Source organism: Sus scrofa, chromosome 14, assembly GCF_054392235.1.
Source record: "Sus scrofa isolate SSC_HxYL_T2T_F1_AM1 chromosome 14, Sscrofa_HxYL_maternal_Yorkshire_Landrace_v2.0, whole genome shotgun sequence".
Taxonomy (NCBI): Eukaryota; Metazoa; Chordata; class Mammalia; order Artiodactyla; family Suidae; genus Sus; species Sus scrofa.
Window position 1 is genome coordinate 91,034,391 of NC_139396.1, and position 21,102 is coordinate 91,055,492.

At 35.2% G+C, this 21,102-nt stretch overlaps 1 long non-coding RNA gene across 2 annotated transcripts in view; it reads left to right on the plus strand.

Annotated features, from left to right (window-relative positions):
• LOC106506028 (uncharacterized) overlaps positions 1-21,102 on the plus strand; it is a 236,815-nt gene that overhangs the window by 176,992 nt on the left and 38,721 nt on the right. Inside the window, exons 6-8 of one of the 2 annotated variants that reach the window (XR_014827994.1) lie at positions 3,697-3,739; positions 5,218-5,341; positions 5,501-5,621. This is a non-coding gene — a long non-coding RNA (uncharacterized LOC106506028). The remainder of the gene's footprint in view (positions 1-3,696; positions 3,740-5,217; positions 5,342-5,500; positions 5,622-21,102) is intronic. The other variant, XR_014827993.1, reaches the window with a different exon arrangement.

Consider the following 21,102-nt stretch of genomic DNA (forward strand, 5'->3'; position numbering starts at 1 on the left):
GAAAAAACCTAAAATTTTGCTGCAAAAAATCTCAAGTATCTAGGAGTTCCCTTCGTGGCTCAGCAGTTAATGAACCCGACTAAGATCCATGAGGATGTGGGTTCGATCCCTGGCCTCGCTCAGTTGGTTAAGGATCTGGAGTTTCTGTGAGCTATGGTGGAGGCCACAAATGTGGCTCGGATCCCATTGCTGTGGCTGTGGCATAGGCTGGCAGCTATAGCTTCAATTCAACCCCTAGCCAGGGAACTTCCATATGCCAAGAGTGTGGCCCTAAAATAGAAAAAAAAAAAATCTGAAGTATCTAAAGCAATTCTGAGAAAGAAAGAAAGCTAGAAACATCCCACTTCATGATTTCAAATTATATCACATAGCTATAGTAATCCAAACATTATGGTAATGTTTTAACAGCAGGTCTATAGACCAAAGGAACACAACAATCAGCCCAGAAATAAACCTACCTGTATACAGTGAACTCATTTTTTATAAGGGTGTCAGGACTACAAAATGGGGAAAGGATAGTCTTTTCAATACGTGATACTGGGAAAACTGTATATCCACATGCAAAAAAAAAAAAATGAAATTAGATCCATATCTTATACCATACACAAACATCAACTCAAAATGAATTAATAGCAAGCATAAAACTCTCATAATAAAATAGCGAAAACCCTCTTTTACATTAGTCAATTGTAAGCTAATAATCTTGAATAAATATAATCTTGAAATATTAAGAGAATTATTCTAAGTAAAATAAGAAAGTCACACAAGGAAGAAATGCTGCATGATTCTACTTATGTGGTATCTAAAGTAGTATCTAACTCATTGAGGCAAATAATAGAATGCTGGTTACCAGGAACTGGGGATAGAAAAAATGGGAGACATTAATTAATATGAATAGAATTTCAGTTGAATGAGTGAGATATGTTGTATAACTTTGGGCCTGTGGATAACAATACTATATTATACACTTAAAAATCTAAGGGGATAGGTGTTCCCATTGTGGCATAGCAGAAAAGAATTCGACTAGTATCCATGAGGTCGTGGGTTCGATTCCTGGCCTCACTCAGTGGGTCGGGGATCTGGAGTTGCCATGAGCTGTGGTGTAGGTCGCAGACACGGCTCATATCCCATGTTGCTGTGGCTGTTGCTGCGGTGTAGGCCAGCAGCTACAGATCCAATTCAACCCCTAACCTGGGAACTTCCGTATTCTGTGGGTGTGGCCCTTAAAAAAAAAAGACAAAAAAAAAAAATCTAAGGGGATATATCTCATGTTAAGTGTTCTCTTAAAAATAAATAAGTACGTTTTTAAAATGTTAAAAAAATAATTGGAAATGTTTCTAACGTAATAAAGAATTGCACACAGACATAATTGAAAAGTGATTGGGAAAAGTAAATCTAGGCACATACCACTAAAATACCATGAGTGACCCTAGCGAACTCTTAGCAAGACATTTAACTATCCATCTCCCATTTTTTAGTCTATAAATAATGTAGAACAAGTGGATTATCCAAGTTCTGTATTATAAAATTGAATATTTTAAACTATAGTTTGGTAAATATAAGTAAAAAGTAAGAATCAGACCAAGCTGCATAGGGAATATATTTCTTTTATGATACATGTTGATATTTTTAATATTTTATAAAATATTTTTCCTTTCTGGAAGGACACTTGTAGATCAGGTTAGCTACCAATCTGTGGCACTATTTTAAAGCCAAGTGAGAGATATTTTTGAAGATAGAGACCCTGTACAATACTGTTAGGAAAAGAGTTGTGATTTTTCACTTAGTACAGGGAATACTGAGTGTTTAGGAATTTAGGAGTCATCTATTTGATGTTTGAAAAATCCTGGAATAAACAAATATGAGTAGACAGTAAGTGATAGTTATTAATAATACTATTAATAACTTCTCTAAGTTATATTTTAATGATTTATGCCACTGAAATATTTTACCTATTAAATAATGATGAACCAGTAAGTTTTTTGTGTTATGCTTCCACAACAAATAACCTCATATATTCAGTGTCTTACTAAATAGCAGTTTACTTCTCACCCATATAATATGTTATATTCTATGGATTGATTGCAGATATGATTTGCAAGTACTCAACCTTGATACTATACATACATACTGAGTTTGTAGCATAGGAAAAGCGCAAGGCAGATGATAGAAACATATTAGTTTTTAACGCTTCTACTTGAATATGGTGTATGTCTCAATGTGCTCATGACTATTGGCCAAAGCAAATCATGTTACTAAGCCCAAAATCAATTAGGTAAAGTGGTATACCCCCTCCTTAAGAGGCACTGCAAAAGATAAGTCAGTGATTAGGTATGATGCTTTCAAATGAAGGGGATTAATATTTGACCAATAATAACAATCTACCAAGGCTGAATTTCCCTAATTTAATATTCTTAAAGAGGCACACTTTCAATGGTACCCTGTGTATTACTCCAGATGTGTAGAACTTTATTTATTCACTTGTAGTGTCTCTACTTATGCTACTTAATTTTAAATTTTGCTGATTTGATGTGGATTCAGAAGTTTAATGAAAAATGTAGTTCTAGATTTAAAGTATTTCTATTTCAAGATAATGCTGACACACATTCGTTATAATTGACACATTAAAGAATTCATTTATCTAAAATATTTGAGTACCTTAAATTTTATACAGTTCTTGTTTTTTAAATGGGAAGAATTAGTATTTCTTTTTGAGGATGAGGAGTGAGGATTATACCCAAAGAATGTGACTCAACTTTCTTTCGTTTGACTTTAAAGAATAAAGTCTAAATAAGAGAAAACTATGTTCTGGAAATGTAGGCTTGAATAAGAAATTGGTACATCAAATTATCATGGACATTATTTTAATAAGAATCAGAGAGTTAGTGAATTTGGTTTATGTCTGATTTTTTTCTCCCCTAAGGCAAGCTCAGAGCACACATTTAGAGTTGTAAATATAAGACTTAAAGTGTAAATTTCTAAGCAGAGCATGGCAAAATAGATGAATAGATTCCATTAATGTCAGTGGAAGCCATGGAATTAAATCCTTTCTCCATTTGCCTCAAAAATGAAGCCCTAAGCAAGTTTTGCAAATGGCAAGTTTTGCAAATGGCAAGAGAAATAACAGTTTAGTCATGAACCTACTGCTCTTAGTATTAATGCACAAATTCATTATACCAACTTCTCTGCTAAAGTCATTTTCTAAATGGTTTCTAAGCCAGAATGCCTGGCATGATGAAAATCTAGATTTTGGTTGTTTTCTTTACCCCATTTTTTTGGTAACTCTTTAAAAAATACTGTTTCAAATTAAATTCTTTAAAATTTATGACAGTTTTATGATTTGTTTTCATGATTTAAAAAATAAGCTGACTGAATATGAACAAAATTCATAACTGTGTTATAAATTCTAAGGAAATTTTGATTAAATTGAGTCATTTGATAGCTCTAGAACAGGGATCCACAAACCCTACCCTGGGATCTGTTTTTAAAAATAATGAGTCATTTGTTTATGTATTATCTACAGCTGCTGCATTCATGCTACAATGGCTGAGCTGAAAGAAGAAAGGAAGGGAAAGGGAAGAGAAGGAAAGGAAATCAAAGGCTCCTTTTTCTGTAGAACACAGATGCCTGGCTAAGTTGCTCAATCTAAATGATACAGCAGTTCTGTACTCAGCAGTCATTCTTTTTTCTCCTCAGATTTCTACTATCCCATAAAATTGGAACTTCATCCTATTTAATGGTAAGAAGCTTTCACTCTTCCACGTGTTATAAATTAGCTTGTCTCAATAAGAGGGACATAGTTTTAGTCGGCCAAACCTCTGTTCACTTTTCTTTGTTAAAATTGCAAATCTGTGTCTGTGACCCTTTTGATGACAAAGAGTCTGAGATAAGATAGCATCTTCCATAGGGCTGGTTTGATTAATGTCTGCTAGGAAGAACCAAAACTTGCTACATTTAAGTCCAAAGGTTAATGACCAGGGGCAGGGGGGGCGGGGGGTGCTGGGGGCAGCTTGATATTAAACTTGATTTTAGTCTCCAATCCTTTAATTCAGGTTTCTTAGAAAATTTAAAAGTAACTGATGTTTTGATTACAATTACTTTTTTTTTTTTTTTTGTCTTTTTGCTATTTCTTGGGCTGCTCCCGCGGCATATGGATGTTCCCAGGCTAGGGGTCCAATCGGAGCTGTAGCCACTGGCCTACGCCAGAGCCACAGCAACGCAGGATCCGAGCAACGTCTGCAACCTACACCACAGCTCACGGCAACGCCGGATCGTTAACCCACTGAGCAAGGGCAGGGACCGAACCCGCAACCTCATGGTTCCTAGTTGGATTCGTTAACCACCACACCACGACGGGAACTCCTACAATTACTTATTCAAATTAGTTGACCAAAATTTTGGAGAAAAGTGAGGAGTCGATAAATATCCTCTAACTCCTACACTGACACTTGAACTCCAGCACTCCTGGTGCTGAACAGAATCTTTCCTGGGTCCCACATCTGGCAAGGGAGAATTTCACTACCAAATGACCCACATTTGGTAAAATCAATATGGTAAGTAACAAAAAAAAAAGTTTAAATAGGTGAAAGATATATTTTCTTTTTCCTATGGAACATACTGTCCAGCCAGCCCACAGAATGGAAACATTTTTTGAAGCGTTGAGAAAATAGCTGATGCTGTCTCTTCTAGCACTCAACCCTGCCCAGGAGACTAATTTGCTCAGTCAGAAGGGAAAGAGGGATTATGAATCTGTGGCCTAAGACTTTTTTGGTTTAAGATTTGCTTCGCTGCATATAGAAGAGGTATTCCTTTTACTCGCACTGCCATGAATTCTGCAAACCCTGGATCAAGACCCAGAAAAGGCCTAGTCCTCTTTAGGCTCTCTTGAGAAAAGAAGACCGTGATTGACAAGTGAGAAGGTCAAGATTCTTTTTTGTGGCTGCATTCAAAACCTCATCTCCTGGGGTTGACTAATGAATTCCACAATTTTTATATAAAGCATGGGAAGACAGGGTGTTTCATGGATGAGTGACCAATGCAATTGCAGAGGCCCCGTGATTAGAAGAGCCCACTGCTTAGTTTAATGTTCTACTGTTATCATCTTGATTTTCTAAAGTTTTTTCAGAATAAAAGATGCATTTTCATGTTGCACAGAGTCCCACAAATCTTGTAGCTATCTTGAGGAGAGGTATAGAAGTCACATTCTTTTTGTTACAGAATCTTTCAAGTAGTGTCATCTGAGCCCGTGGAATGAGATCAAGTTCAGTTAAGAAGCAAAGGAAAGTTTTTTTTCTTTGACCAAAGAATGGAGAGAGGTTCCAGCTGGAGCTCCTAAGGACAGGTTCTCACTAAAGGCCAAGGGTGGGGCTCTTGATTGGCCTCACTGGGAGGGGGGTGGAGTTCCTGTGGGTGGAGTTCTCCCACGCGTTGTACTGTCCACATTCCAGTGTGTGCTGCCCACACTCCAAATCCCAGTGCTGAATCAGTTTTCCCCTTGCAGCTCTGTTGGTGGTGCCATTTTGCCACAGGAGACTCTGGTTTGACGCACCCCAGGCAAGGCCTCTGCATGCAACACCCAAGAACAAATGAGACTAGATGAAGAACAAAGGAAAAGGAAGAAGGTTAGACTTTATTTCATTACCCAGATTCTGTTTTTATTCCCCAGGAATTATTAATGTGCTTTGGTGGTGACAAAACTGTCTTGTCTTGTGCCTTGTTCTTGAGGGGCTCGGACCACGTTCTCTTTTCACTTCTTGCCACTTCTTGGTGTCGTGGTAACCTGGATGGAGAACCCGTGCATCCCCCCAGCTTCCTCAGATGTGCTTGGTTGTCCTTGGGCCTCAGCCCTGACCATTTCTCCATTCCTGTTGCTGAGAAACCACAATTTGTCTAAGCTTTTAGAGGCAAGGAAACCAGACAATTTAAAATGCATGGCCCAGATATTAGTAAGAGAATAGTGGTCACATGTCAATTTTTTCCTAAAACTGTAGATATCTAGGTCTTGTGTCCATAGGCAAGTGGGCCCTGATGTGGAGGCCCATAGCTGTGGCCTGGGTCTCCCTGGTCACACCTCTGATGTTTTTCAGAGAAGAAGCCCCAAGTCAGACGTTCACAGGATCCTAAAGGGGTCCCTTGCCCTGGTTTATCTCTTCAGAGGTTGGGGCTCTGTTCCCTAGAGCGTGATGTGCCCACGGAGTGATCCCTGCAACTTCAGGGTAGAGCAGGTGGTTGGGATCACCAAACAGGGTCTGTTTCACTTAGGAGTGAGCTGAACGTGTGAGATGTGGATTTTCCAGGACTTTAGGTTCACCTGGTCTCCTGGCCAGGAGGGCTGGAGGGCAAGTTTGAGGATGTGGGAAGAACCTGGTTACTGTGTTCCATGAGTGCTTTTCATGGTTTCTCTATCTAGAGGTCTTACTGAGTTGTTCCATTTCAAAGGGGTTAAGATGCTCCTTCTTTAGGGCTTGGGAAGTGGTTTTATGCAGGAGTTCAAATGCATTTTAACTTAGCCCTTGGGGTTGACCACATGCCAAGCCAGGCAGTCAGAAGCAACTTAATCCAGTATTTTCTTGAGTTTCCTGACATAGCTCGGTTAAGGTCCATTTCAAAGTCTGACTGGATCACCTTGCTGAGTGCAAGGTCCATTTTATTCCCAGGGCACTCATTACCCCCTTCCTTATTCAAGACACAAATTCTGGACAGTTACAACATTGTATGGTCCTGGGAGCCCAAACCTGGGGGATATTCTTTTACTAATGGCAGTTCAGCTGCCATTTCAGTTCTAGTGAGGAATACTTTTCTCCACCCAGAAAATAGGTCTACTGGGGCCAAGAGATACATGAAATTGCCTTACTCTCAGCAGGGCAGTGAAATCAACCTGCCAATCTTTTTAGGATTGTCCCTCTGGTCTGAATGGGCCTTACCAGTGGGCTTCTAGGGGATCTCATGTTGGGGTTGTTACTTTTCATGTCAGGAGTTACCATGAACTCAGTTACATAGGGCTTCCCTCCTGTAGTGAGTTTCTTGATGAGCTTCCCTGATGGCTTGACAAGCTTCAGTTTGAGGGAAGAAGTATTGCCCATGTTCATTAACTAGCCACACGTGGCCTCCCAGATCTCTAGTGAAACCTCATTTTGAGGATTTTTTTAAAGTCTTCCTTCAGGTAGATTAGGGAATAATTGGATGAACCTGGTCTTCAAGGTATGTGGCGTTGTTGCCAAGTTACTGGTTCCAGAGCAGTCCTTTTGGCAGTTGTGTCCCCTTTGTGTCTTCCTTTTATTATCTCTCCTTTTCCTATTGGTGACCCCTGCAATGAATCATACCTTTTTTGGAATCTGTACTTCTTCTAAGCGCTTCAATATGTTTAAGCCTAGTTTTATTCTCCACAGTAAGCATAACACTTAAGATCTTCCCTGCCACAGGCTTTAAGACTCAGGTGAGGGCTCTCAGCTCCACTTTTGGGCAGAAGTCCCTGGAGGTAGGTTTCTTGCTTCTATGACTTGGATCTAGGGGGTTACTGCATATCCTACCATTTTTTTCCCCTCTCATAAAACTGTCCCCATTCCTCTTTGGCATCTGGGAGAGGCTCACTTCCTAGGTTGGAGTGTCTGGAGTGGATTGTGTCTATGGTTTCTATGCAGTCATGCTCCAGGGGCCCATTTCTGTGGGTAGCAGGGTGGCAGGCTTTAGCATGTGACAGGTGTTATCATAGCCACTGGGTTGTTTTAAAACATAGACCTCTGAGGGAAAGCCATTCTATTCCCTTAGAGCTTACTAAAGCCTGAACCTGGTGTGAACTCCATGTAGTGACTGGCTGACCAAAGGTTAACTTTTCACCTTCCTTTAGCAGGGTGGTAGCATACGTAGGTAAGTAGGCCACTCCTTGGAAGTTTGAAGTTTGATTTAATTGTTTAGGGAAATAAGCAACTACCCAAGTAAGGGATTCTCCAGTTTTTTTGTTTTTTGTTTTTTGTATTTTGCTTTTTAGGGCCACACTCAGGGCATATGGAAGTTCCCAGGCTAAGGGTTGAAACAGAGCTACAGCTGCTGGCCTAGGCCACAGCCACAGCCACTTGGGATCCCAGCTGCATCTGAGACCTATGCCATAGCTCATGGTAATGCAGGATGCCCGACCCACTGAGCAAAACCAGGGGTCAAACCTGCATCCTCATGGATACTAGTTGGATGTGTTTTCACTGTGCCATGAAGGGAGCTCCCTTTCTTTTGTGAATGTAAAGGTCAAAGGGTTTAGCTAAGTCTAGCAGAGCAAGGGCAGGGACCCAAAATAATTTCTTTTTTTAATTCTTGAAAGGTCCTTTCACGTTCTGAGTTCAATTCAAATGGGCCATCATCTTTTCAGTTTTTACATGTAGAGGCCTAGCTATCAGACCAATAGGGATCAGATGCAGCAAAACCTGGCCATCCCCAGGAAATCCTTAAACCATCTTTTGGTTTTAGCAGTGATGAGGATGCTGCAAATGGCTCCCTTCCTTCCCTGGGGCTGTTTCTCTGACCTCCTGTGAGGATGAAGCCTAGGTAGGTATGTTGGTCACCCTAGTTTACCCTTTATCTTGGACCTCTTATATTCTTTATTGGCTAGGTGTTTCGGAGTGACTGCATGATTTTAAGTTAGAGTCCTCCTTAGTCAGACTGGTGATCAGAATGTCATCCAAATACTGGAGGATGATTTTCTCCTCCAGATGTAGGTCTTTTAGGTCTTTAGCAAAAGTTTCCCAAAAAATGCTGGGGGAAGTTTTGAACCCTTGGGGCAGAGTTGTCCAGCAGAATTGTTTTTATTGTATGTTTGGTTCCTGCCACTAAAAAGCAAAAACTTCTGTGACTCTGGGGCTAATGGAATACAAAAGGTATCTTTTAATCTAATATAGAATACCAGGTGATGGTAGATGGTAGTGTGACTAGAAGGGTGTAGGGATTAAGGACTACTGAATATAAATCCCAGGTAGCTTCATTGATTACCCTGAGGTCCTGTACCATCCAGTATTCCCCAATGGGTTTCTTTATGGGGAGAATGAAATATTGCAGGATGATTGGCATGGTCTAATAAGAGCCTGGTCAGTTAGGCTCTGTGTAGCTGGAGCAGTGCCCAACAAGGCCTCCCAACAGAGGGGACACTGTTTTGTACCTGGCATGTACATCAAGGTTTTAGATGAACCATCATGAGACTGACTCATAAAGCTTATCCCACCTGTCCCTGGACCCAGACCTTGGCCTTTACTCCAGGGAGGTTGACTTACTCTGTCTGGAAGGTTTATCCTTAGCCATTAACATTATCATTGTGCGCCCTTTGTTTAGGGAACACCAGTCTCCAGTTTGTCTTCCATGAGGTGGATAGTAGCCACCATTTATACAAGATACCTCTTCCTAGTAGGTATAGTGCATTTGGGGACAGACCAGGAAGGAATGAGTGAGCATATGTTCATCCAATTTATATTTGAATGGATCCATGAATGTGTGTTCTTGGGCCTTTTCTGATACCCCCATAATTTTACAACTCTTCTGAGATTTTGTGGTCTGTATTTAGAATTGAGTAAGTGGCACCAAAACTGACTAAGAATTTGATAGACTTTCCCTCTATGTCCAGTGTCACCTGGGGCTCCTCAGGAATCAGTTGGAGTACCAGCTTAGGAGCCCCCTAACCCCATCATTTTCATTCACTTGGACCATTTGCCTTCCAGGGTAGTGGTCAGTATCTGTCGTTTTCATCCCCTTTTGGAGCTAGACAGCATTTCCCCTTTTAGTGTCCCTCTTGTTTACATATGGCACACTGATTGCACCCTTTAGTGCTATATATTGGCACATTTTTTGATAGAGCTACTCTTTCCCCACATAAAAATAATATTCCATTGTAATTCTTGGAATTATGATTCATAGCATTTATTGAGTAGTTGCTAAGGGCTGGGCAATGTTTTGATTGCTTTATCTCTATTTTCTCAGTCTCTAAAATAGCCATTTAGTATTAGTACTTTTGCTTTCCTATTGTATCAAACATGAGGCTAATTGCTTACGCTCACAGAGTAAGTTATAAGATAGTCAGACTGTATAGACCCATGCAGCCTGACTTGCCCGATGTCATTCTAACCAAAAACTGCTGGTTATTTACTACATCTTTTATTTATGAAGTTTAGTTATTTCTCTCATTCATCACATTACTTTGTACATATGACTGTCAGCTTATATTTAGAAATTAATTTCTAATGTTGTGGTAGCCTCCCCTAGAAAACCAAACAATATATGGAAATTAGGCATCATTCTTTTCTTTGCCGTAATATATTACTATTCTGTCATTGTATACATTTAAATTTCTCTCTTCACTAGTTAATAAACTCCTTAAGAGCTGGAATTATGTCTTTTATATATCAAATTCTACCATGATTTCTGATTTCAATACATTTGGGTAAGTGTATGTCATTATGAGGCTGCAAGCACAAATATAGTTGATTGCTATTAACCTTTTTGAAAGTAGTTTTCAGACTTGGGGCCTAATTATAGTTGCTTAATAATTTTTGAGTAAATTAATATGGATTTATGAATTAGGTATTATGATTTCTTATGTGGATAACATTTGAATTATTTCTCAAATAGTAAATAAATATAGAAAGGCTAGGACTAATTTCATTTAGGTCTTAATGCTAAGAATTTGTTTCTCTAGATAGTGTATGATTTTTCTATCATTTGAAATTGTTTTAAGGTTCATAGAAGTTTTGGGAAGTTTTTTGGTCTAAAATTAATAATGTTTTGTTTACCTAGTAAACACAAAACTTTATTCCTGTACATTTTAACCAAAATAAATTAAAAAATATACTTAAAAGATTAGGTAAATGGTAAATTTAAAAGAAGAATAATGTTCAGAATTTTTTTTTGGTACTTGAATATTTGTTATTTATTGTTTCTGGCAAAAAGAAAGGGAAGGGGAGTTAAAAAGAAAAATAGATTTAATTCTTTACCATTACTCAACACATTCAGTGAACAGAAGAAAATAATAGATTTTCTAGGAACACTTTTATTATTTGGGAAACGTTAAAGTAGATTAAAAGAAAACTCATTATTGACCTAAATGTTGTCACTGTTAGAAAATTTTTTCATATTATTCAGAAACAAATACTTTGCTAAAATCTATAAAATAGTGCTGATTTTGAATTACATTTAAAGATTCACTTTTGATGCAGCTGATTAATCCAAAATTATTTTATCTGTTGAAAAAAATTGGAGAATCATGTTTGTTAGATGTTTGACCCTGCATGCAAAAGGTTTCTTAATTCAACCAGTTTCTTATTCCTACCAGTTTTTACACCCTAAGAGTGTCTAGCCCTAAAAGTCATTGAAGAAACATTTATTGAAAGTCTGCATAAAATAACTGATTAAAGTGGCGTTTCAAACAATTTTTCTCATAGGAAAATTCTCTAATTTAGAAATAATATAAAGTAATCCAATAAGTAGTTATTGAATGTGAACATTATTCCATCCTTTATTGGATGAAATTTTTTTAAATAAAATTACTTATTTAATTTCTGTTTTAGCACCCCCACCATCTTGGGGGGGCATCAATTATAATATTCAAAGAAATTGTTTTGACAGGTAAAAGTGACTGATAAAGACTTGAGGGTTTATTTTCTAATTTGCACTTGGAGCTTTATTTTCAACTTTAATAATATTCATAATCATAATCTAATGAATTATAAAAAGTAAAGAATATTGTAGCATACTAGCATCACTGATGCTTTCCTCAAAATTAGTAGGCTAATTCTGTAGCAAAAATAAAACCAGTGATTTGGAAATTTTGTGGGGTTTTTTTGCCCTTACATTAATAAGTAAATAATAAACTCAGATTTCCTTTTATGTTTACATTATAGACAATGTTTTCATTTTAAGTTCCATCATCTAGTCCATTAATTGGGATACATATGATAAATATTTGTTGAATTAAAGTTTACCCAACATTAGCATCATTTTAGGTAAGAAGAGTGATCTAGTAGAGGTCTATTATAAATTATGTTAATATTATCATTGAATTCTAATCAATTTCTATGCATAAACTCTTGTACTGTTTTAACAAACCTAAGAATCAAGATGCTTAACCTTCATGTATTTTAAATCTTGTTAAGAGACTAGGCAATTCAATCAAAGCTATTGCTTCACAATCCCGATAAATATGCTTTCTACTGTTAAAAGATTCTAATGTACCACACAGATTTACACTCAGTGGAAACCAAGGAATAAATTCAATATATAAAATTGTTTTCTGACAGTGTGCCCAGAATGTTCTAATATTTTATTTATTATTTATTTCAGTGAGTTGTATAAATCTAGTTTACAAATCATTACATTGGCCGTTAGCATATTATGAAGCTCAGCTTATTCCATCATGCATGAAGAAAAACCTGAAATTTTAAAATTAATGCATAAATAAATTCGTAATTGTGATTCTAGAAGAAGTTACAGTGTTCGTAATTTTGTAAACAGTCCAGTTTATGGCAATAAGCCCATCTTAAATCATTTAAAAAGGATTTGTTGAGTTTATACTTTCTTTGTGCCTAGTGTAGCTATATGATCGCTCCTTTTCCCTCCTTCTCTCTCTCTTTTTCACCCTCTCTCTCCACATATATATATATATATATATACGCACACACACATATGTACATATGTATATTTATAATCTATTATGCAATATATAATATATACTTATTTATACCTTGCTATTTTTATATTTAATATTGCATATCTTTCACACTCCAAGTCTTCTTCTTTCAGGGTCATAAATAGGGTCCCAATACTCAACCTGAAGCCTTCCTTATTACCACAAGGGAAACCAGACAAAGACTCTAAGTGCCTTAGCCTGCACAAAAATCAGCTCAAGGTTCATGTCCTACTGAGAGCCAGGAATGCCAGAGTCATGTTAAATTTCATAGTGATGAGTCTTATCTGTCACTTTCTGTCTCTGTGTCTATATATGTGTGTGTATAGACACATATGTATATATGTACACTTGCCCCTATCATATTTGTAAAGAATAAACTAAAAGGATTTCCTGAAAGAAGAATAAATCAGAAAATGTATCAATTGCACATAAAGGGAAGAGGCCAATAATGAAAAAAGGGATTATTCCACTGAATAATGGAAATATGGAAGTAGATCTTAGCAAGCTTTCTTAAACTATTCAATTTTAAATTGACAGTTTTATCCTGGAATAAGTTCTCAAAGTTATGGTTTAATATTCACATTTTTAAAAATCATTGAATATCACAATATCTTTTGATTTTGTAGACTTTTACTATATAGAAATTGAGAAATTTTAAAATATTTATTATTTAATTTTAAATTAAAACCACGTCACATTTCAAAAATAGCATATTTTTTATTGTAAGTAGAATCTCCACAATAAAAATAATTTTATGAGAATAATGACATTGTTTTACATGTTAACCTATTTCTTTCAGTTTACGACAGCTAGAAACTTATCTGCTTTGTCATTCAATCATGATATTTTGATTTATATAAAGAAAATATAGTCTCAGAAATATATATAGAAACATAGTTGGAAAAGGGAGGAGCATTTTATTTTATTTATTTTTTGTCTTTTTGTCTTTTGAGGGCCACACCCTGCAGCATATGGAGGTTCCCAAGCTAGGGGTCAAATTGGAACTGTAGCCGCTGACCAACCACATCAATGCAGATCCGAGCCATGTCTGTGACCTAGCCACAGCTCTCGGCAATGCCAGATCCTTAACCCACTGAGAGAGGTTAGGGATTGAACCTGTTTCCTCATGGATACTAGTCAGATTCCTTTCCCTGAGCCATGACGGGAACTCTGGGAGGAGAATTTTAGTAACCTTATGAGATAGTTGCAGATAGTTTAATTTGATGTTACATCAAACCTTGATAAATGGTAGTTCCTTAAAGGTTAGTTGCAATTTGGAATGTGAAATCATATCAATGAACTCATATTCCATTAATATATCTCAGACTTAAAATGGATTATTTTCTTGTGTGTGTGAAATCATTGGTCATTTTAAAAATATTGCTGTATATTTTTATTGGTGTACACTTCCTCAAAGTTGATACACTTCATGAACACACATTTAAAAATCACATGTTAATATCATCAGAGAATTTTTCATGTCTTATGTTGTCATGCTCATGATGGTAAATAAAAATTTTCAAAAATTCAAAGTTACCCCTGAAGTTAAAACTATATCATTAGCAAAACATACTGTTGTTGTTTTCCTTGAAGTAACAAGTACTGTTCCTTCATTTGGGGGGAAATATTTCCTAAACACCTCATTATAAATAATATAGTTTGTCAGTCATTCTTTTCAGTTGAATGGTATTTAACATCAATAATAAAGTAGCTAGTTCAGCTCAAAACCCAAACAACTGCACAGTTGCTTTTCCCTGATATAGCTATCATACTTGGGTGGGCAACAGATGTGCTTCATACGTTTGTTCCACTTCATCATTTAGAAATGATGTTAAATTCACACATTAGAAAGAGATGTTCTCAAAGTAGATATTTAATAATAATTTTCAAAAATATTCTTAGGTAAAAACAAGTATTTTTTTTTCCCATGTGTGTGCAGCAGGTAAATTTACACAGACTTTTCTTGGACTGCCTGATAAGCTCTTGGTGAAATTTGGGGACCAAAAACTACACCTTGATAACTATTGTTCTAAACATATCGACTCAAATCTGATAGTATTCTATGGAATTGAAAGTAAAATTACCATTGACCACAGAATTTTCCATACATGCGCCAAAAAAAAAAATTGAATCAGAGACCACTTTGTTGTCAGGGGGCTTTTTGCTTATTGAGTATATTATGTGAATTAAATGCAGATCCATTAGAATCTTAGTTCATATTTTATTAATTTCTTTTATGTTTCTATTGACCCATACTACCTTTCAAGGAACATCTAATTGATAGATATTCAGCATTCATATTACACTTTACACCTAATAGTGAAACAGTACATATTTTCAGTGATAATAAGTAATGTTTGCTTATAATATGCAAAGCCCCTGAACTTAGTTAGCAGACACAGTATGAGAGAGCATACCACATTCTCTTTTTAGAATCTAAATTTGTTTACATTGTAATGAAAATACAGTTCAAATAATTCTAGAGCATGAAAAATAGTTACATATTTTATATTATATAGTTAATATATAGTTATATAATTGTATGTCATAACTTGTACAGTCAAGTTATGATTTATATACAGTGTTTTGCTGGAGCCAGTTCATAATGGCTCACAAGAGTCCGTTGTTCACCTCTCTTCCCAATTCTACATTCAATGATGTTACCAAAACTTAAACTGAGATTTGCTGAGTTTACCATAAATCAAATCTTTCATTAGGAGCTATTCCTGAAGATAAAACATCATTAAGTCTATAGGAAGTACATACATGATCACTTTTGGTGCCTTTGCTTATTGATGATGATGAAGGCAATGATTTTAATAATGCAAATTTTTGCCAGTGTCTTTGTCAATTGATAAAATTTAAAATTTATTGGCTAATTCTTTTACTGAAACAAACTTGTACCTGCTCACCAGTATGCAACAAAGCCAATCTACTGACTCCAGGTTGTGGTAAAGGAAAGTGCAGCATTTATTGCAAGGCCAAACAAGGAGTACAGGTGCTAATGCTCAAAAGACCTGAACTCCTCAGTGCCTTTTAGGGAAAGATTTTTAAAGACAGGATGAGGGAGAGGGTTGGTGGTGGGGGTGCATGATTTCTTATGGACATTCTTCTGATTGGTTAGTAGTGTGGTAATTGGAAGTCAACATCATCAACTTTGTGGTTTCAACTAATCTGGGGTCTATGTGCTTATGGTCACCTTGCAGTTTACATATTCCATCTGGTGGGGATTTCAGTATCTGCAAAATAGCTCAAGAATAGGGCTCAGAACACTATCCATAGCTCTTGAGGAGGAACTAAATGTCCTTGACTTTGTTTAATGACTGAACTGCTATTTTTGTCTTCCTTAACTCTTTTCCATTGTTTTTGCATTTTCTTCTTTGATTAAATTTGTTTTTTGGAACATGGGGAAAGTCTTAGGAGACTAAAATTTTCCACAAACAAGAGGCAAGCGGGGAGCATGGGAGTGTCTGTCTGGGGAACTCCCCTCAGAATCCTGCCCAGTTATAGACTCTCTGCTTCTTTGATACTTGTTAATGTTGAAGGGGAAACAAGTGCAGAACAGGAAAAGGAATGCAATTTTGGATATAGAGTATAATCATAAACTCAACAATGTAGCCTGATTAGGGATACTTGGTTTCAATTTCTGCTGTATTTATTTTATGTAAGGATCTATATATGCACATTTTTATATGTATGCATACATATTACTATATAAATGACACCACATATATATTGGCATTATGTATATATATGTATATGTATAATTCATGTGTATGTGTGTATATATATGTATATGTATGTATATATAATGCCAATTTTAAAATGTCTTAGTTAAGAAATACTACCAATCAATGAAAAGTTTGCAAAATTCTCTGGTTCTCTAATGAGCATACTTGAACAATGAAAATCAATTTCTATTTTAAGATAGGGAGTTTTTCCAGTCCAACTTTATCCTGTATGAGAGTACATATTTTTATTTAATCATTTTAGCAATTTTTTTCAGTGGTTTGGATGGCATCATAGGTATATTAGATAATATTTACTGAAGGATGTCATTATCAAAAACATTGGAACTTTAGCAAAAATCGAACTAGTATTGGCATCAGTGTGTATGCTTTTGTGTGATTGAAATAAATTGTTGATTATCTTTAGCAAAATGACTTTTTTTTTTTTAGCAAAATGACTTCTTTATCTTCACAGAATTTTGTTAGTGAAGAAATAATGAAACCCATGTGGGATTGGTTTAAAGGCAATATAGAGTAATTATTTAATAGAATTAAAAAACAAATCTAAATGAATAGAACTACATGAGAAAATAGCACTAGCACTGTTCATGGCGGTCAATCAATTAATATTGATTAAGTGAAGTTTTGTCTGGGTCTAAAAAAAAGAAAGAAAATGACAGGTAAGGTCAGTAAACCAAGAGTGAGAGGACAAAGGCTTGGTGGGAGGTCAAGATATTTATTGGTTTTTAAACCCAAGTTAAGTAGTCTTGTCCCTTGATCATATGGAAAGTGCTTCTTTGGACTTCAGTTATCTTAAATTTACACTGAGAGGAATTGATTGGTTTTAGAGTCCTAATATTTTATAAAACCTACAGTATGTTATGGACATATATAAAAAGTACATGTAGAAGTTCCTGTCATGGTGCAGTGGAAATAAATCCAACTAGGAACTATGAGGTTGCGGTTTCTATCCCTGGCCTCGCTCAGTGGATTAAGAATCTGGAATTGCTGTGAGCTTTAGTGTAGGTTCCAGATGTGGCTTGGATCTGGTGTTGCTGTGGCTCTGGCATAGGCTGGCACCTGTAGCTCCAATTGGACCCTAGCTGGGAACCTCTATATGCTATGGATGTGGCCCTAAGAAAAAAAGACACACGCACACACATACATACACTTGTATACAATAAGTATGTAAATTATATATGTATAATAATTATACATACATAAATATATAATCTAATAGCTTCTACATGAAATATATACATCATTGTTTATATGTGCAGTGATTTAATTACTTGTATACAGACACAAAGCAGGTATTTAGACTATGTTTTCATCATTATCGTGACTCTTGGTCAAACTTGTTCAGCTGTGATGACTTTACAAAACAATCTAATTAGATTAATCTCTTGTTTCTGTTCAGAACATGAAATCTGCAGGAAATCCATGGCCAGTTAATAGTAAGTTATGATATTGTGACACTTTAGCCAAAAACTAAGAGAAATTCTAAGACCTCTAGAAATGTTTAGGGAAAGTCCACAGATTTTGTAGAAGAATAACAAAGCAGGGATATCTATACAGGATTTGGGAAATTTTTTTTCAATATGTGTAATATTGAGAACACACATCTATAGTACTGAATACTGTAAAATAAGGCACACTCTTGCCTTGGTGATTAATATTTATATTGTATGGTTATAATGAACTGATTCAGAATGTGTTAAAGTTTTAGGAGTATCAGGTTTGTTGGTAATAAGAAGAAAATAGTCATTTAATGAAGTAAAAGATCTTTTATTAAGACAAAATAAAAGCAAAGCAAGTAATCAAAAATAATGTGCAGCGATTGATATCAGTGCTATCAATAGCTATGTTATATTGTGAAATAAAAATGAAAATTAATTTGGAAATGTAAGACCACATTTCCCAGTAAATGACAAATTGAGAATAAACCCTATTTAAAAACAAACTTTATTTATTTATTTGTCTTTTTGTCTTTCTAAGGCCGCATGCACGGCATATGGAGGTTCCCAGGCTAGGAGTCTAATCAGAGCTGTTGCTGCGGGCCACAGCCACAGCCACAGCCACACCAGATCCGAGCTACATCTGTGACCCACACCACAGCTCATGGCAATGCTGGATCCTTAACCCACTGAGCAAGGCCATGGACAGAACCCGCACCTCATGGTTCCTAGTCGGATTTGTTTCCTCTGTGCCATGAAAGGAACTCCTAAAAACAAACTTTAGGCTTAGATATTGACTGACCTAGATTTTAAACTCAACTAATCTCTTTCTGACCATGGAAGCTTCTATCTTTATTTCTTTTTAACTGTAATAAGGTTCATCTCAGGTTAATAGTGCCAATTTCTCTATTGTGGTATATGTTTTAATTTTATTATGTTTTCTATTCCATATGGTTTGAATTTCCTATAATAAGCATATATTACTTTTATTACAAATACATAATGATAAAACTCAAAGCAAATTCACCTAGATTTTTAAAGTGGTTTGTTTTGAACAACAGCAACTCAGAGAATGATAATGTTCTTTTAACTTCCATGTATTTTTGGATTTTAATAATTTAAATTAAATTTATTAAAATCATTAATCAAACTTATTAAAAATAAAAATTTTATTTTGTGCGTATGATAGCCTAAGCACTATATATAGCTTTGTACTTATGAAATACTTGTAACAACTCTGCAACTGAAAATATTATTATCCCCCTTTTAGTAGTTAGAAAACTAAATTTGAAAGAGATTAATATCACCTCCAAAGTTGTAAATGTTACAGATAAAATTAGATAATAGATATGCTTTATATTTTGCTTATAAGATTTGCACTTTGCATTTTCCATTGAGTAAAGGACCAATTAATTCAGTGAGAACTGCATATCCAGTTATCTTCTTTGTACATAGCCTTAGGTTGTGAAAGCTATTTTGATTTGTAACCCATTCCCAGTAAACAGAATTTCCTTTCTCTTTCATTTGTGCTTGAAAAGAATGTAGTATAAAAGGTGTTTGAGGGAGACTATTGAGAAAGGATTTAAATATTAATATTGACTGAAGTAGATGAAAAAATCATAGGAAAACATCTAAGTATTTTTTAATTTATAATGCCTAGAAAAATGAGCAGTAGTGAGATCTGTGTAGCAGTTAAACACAGTTATACCTCAACAGGCATGTGTGAATGATGATTGAGGAAAAAGAAATGATTTTCCAACATGGTTCTTATAACCCTGAGATCAAATTTTTGGTAGAAGTTTTTGTTTTTCTCTCAGTTTCTCTTTCCTATTCTACTTTGTAAGAGACTTTACTTCCTCTGAATGTGTTTGGTCACTCTGATATTTTGCTTCTAGTTAAGGAAAAGCTTGCAAGAAGAATCACCATCTTAATGCCTTTTAAATAGAATCAAGTTTATGTTTATTTTGGTTTCAGTGAGAGTTAAACCTGAAGAGATTTCCTGTCTATGATTCATAGTCTGTTGAAAAAAAGGACATAATGTGAAAATGATTCATTTCTCTTACAGTATACTTAGGTCAGTGTTTTCTTGATGGTCTAGAGAAACCAGAGAAAGATGTAACTGTTTGCATTTCCTTCATGTGTTCAGACATTTCACTCCCACCTCTCATCAACAGGAGTTCATGATCTTCTCATTAAAAAAAAAAAAGTTCTCCTATTTAACTTGTTCAAAATTACAATAATTTTAGCTAGCATTTGAAATGTCGCACATCTTTTAAAATTCTAAATTACCCTTTTTATTGTATAACCTTTGAGTAAAGCTTTTATATATTTTTTCTTTTCATTGAAAATTAGTAAAAGGAAAGGAAGGGAAAAATAGTAAGGTTAGCATAAAAGAGTAGAAGATAGAGAAATGAAAGTGAACAAAAAGAAAAGGAAGATAAGGAAGGAAGAAAATTTCAGATTCCTTAGCATATAATTTTTATTACGTTTCAGTTAAAAATATATAATAAAGTTACACATTATATATTACATTAAATCATTTTAATGGTCTGTTTTATCTACTTTTTATTGCTAAAATGTAATTGTCTTAGTATCATTTGACATAATTTTATACTATTTTATTTTTAAAGGCCCTTGTTATTGGATTTTTTAAATCATTCATGTTAGTCTTTCAAATGATTGGAATTGCTTATGCATTTATTCCTCTGCAATTTTCATTTATTTTTAAGTTGTACTTTAAAAATTAATAAATTGAAATAAAATTTCCTAATAATTAAAATATTTGAGGATATAATTTTTTAAGTAGAAATAAATTTAAGTATAAATTTTTAAGTATATTGTCTAGATGGATGTTTTCAAACTTTCATATGTCCATAAAACACCTGGGATTCACATAAATACAGATACTGATTTACCTGTCTGAGATGAAACCTAAGGTTTTGCATATCTAACAAATTTCAATGTGATGGTGATTATGCTGTCCCATGGACTGTACTTTATATAGCAAATGTTCTAAACCATAACATGCTGTTTTTAAATTCTCATTTAGAAGAAATTATTGTGTTTTTTACTCATTATATTCTTCCTTTAGTAGTTGATTTTTTTGTACAGTATTTCATAATTTTCAATCAGTGATGTATTTGATTTGTTTAGCTGCTTTGTCAGTGATTTCTCTTTATTATTGTTTTATATTATCACTGGATGGAAAAGTCTGCTTGTTTGTAGAAAATGTGATTGTGTTAAAGTTTCATCACAAGATATT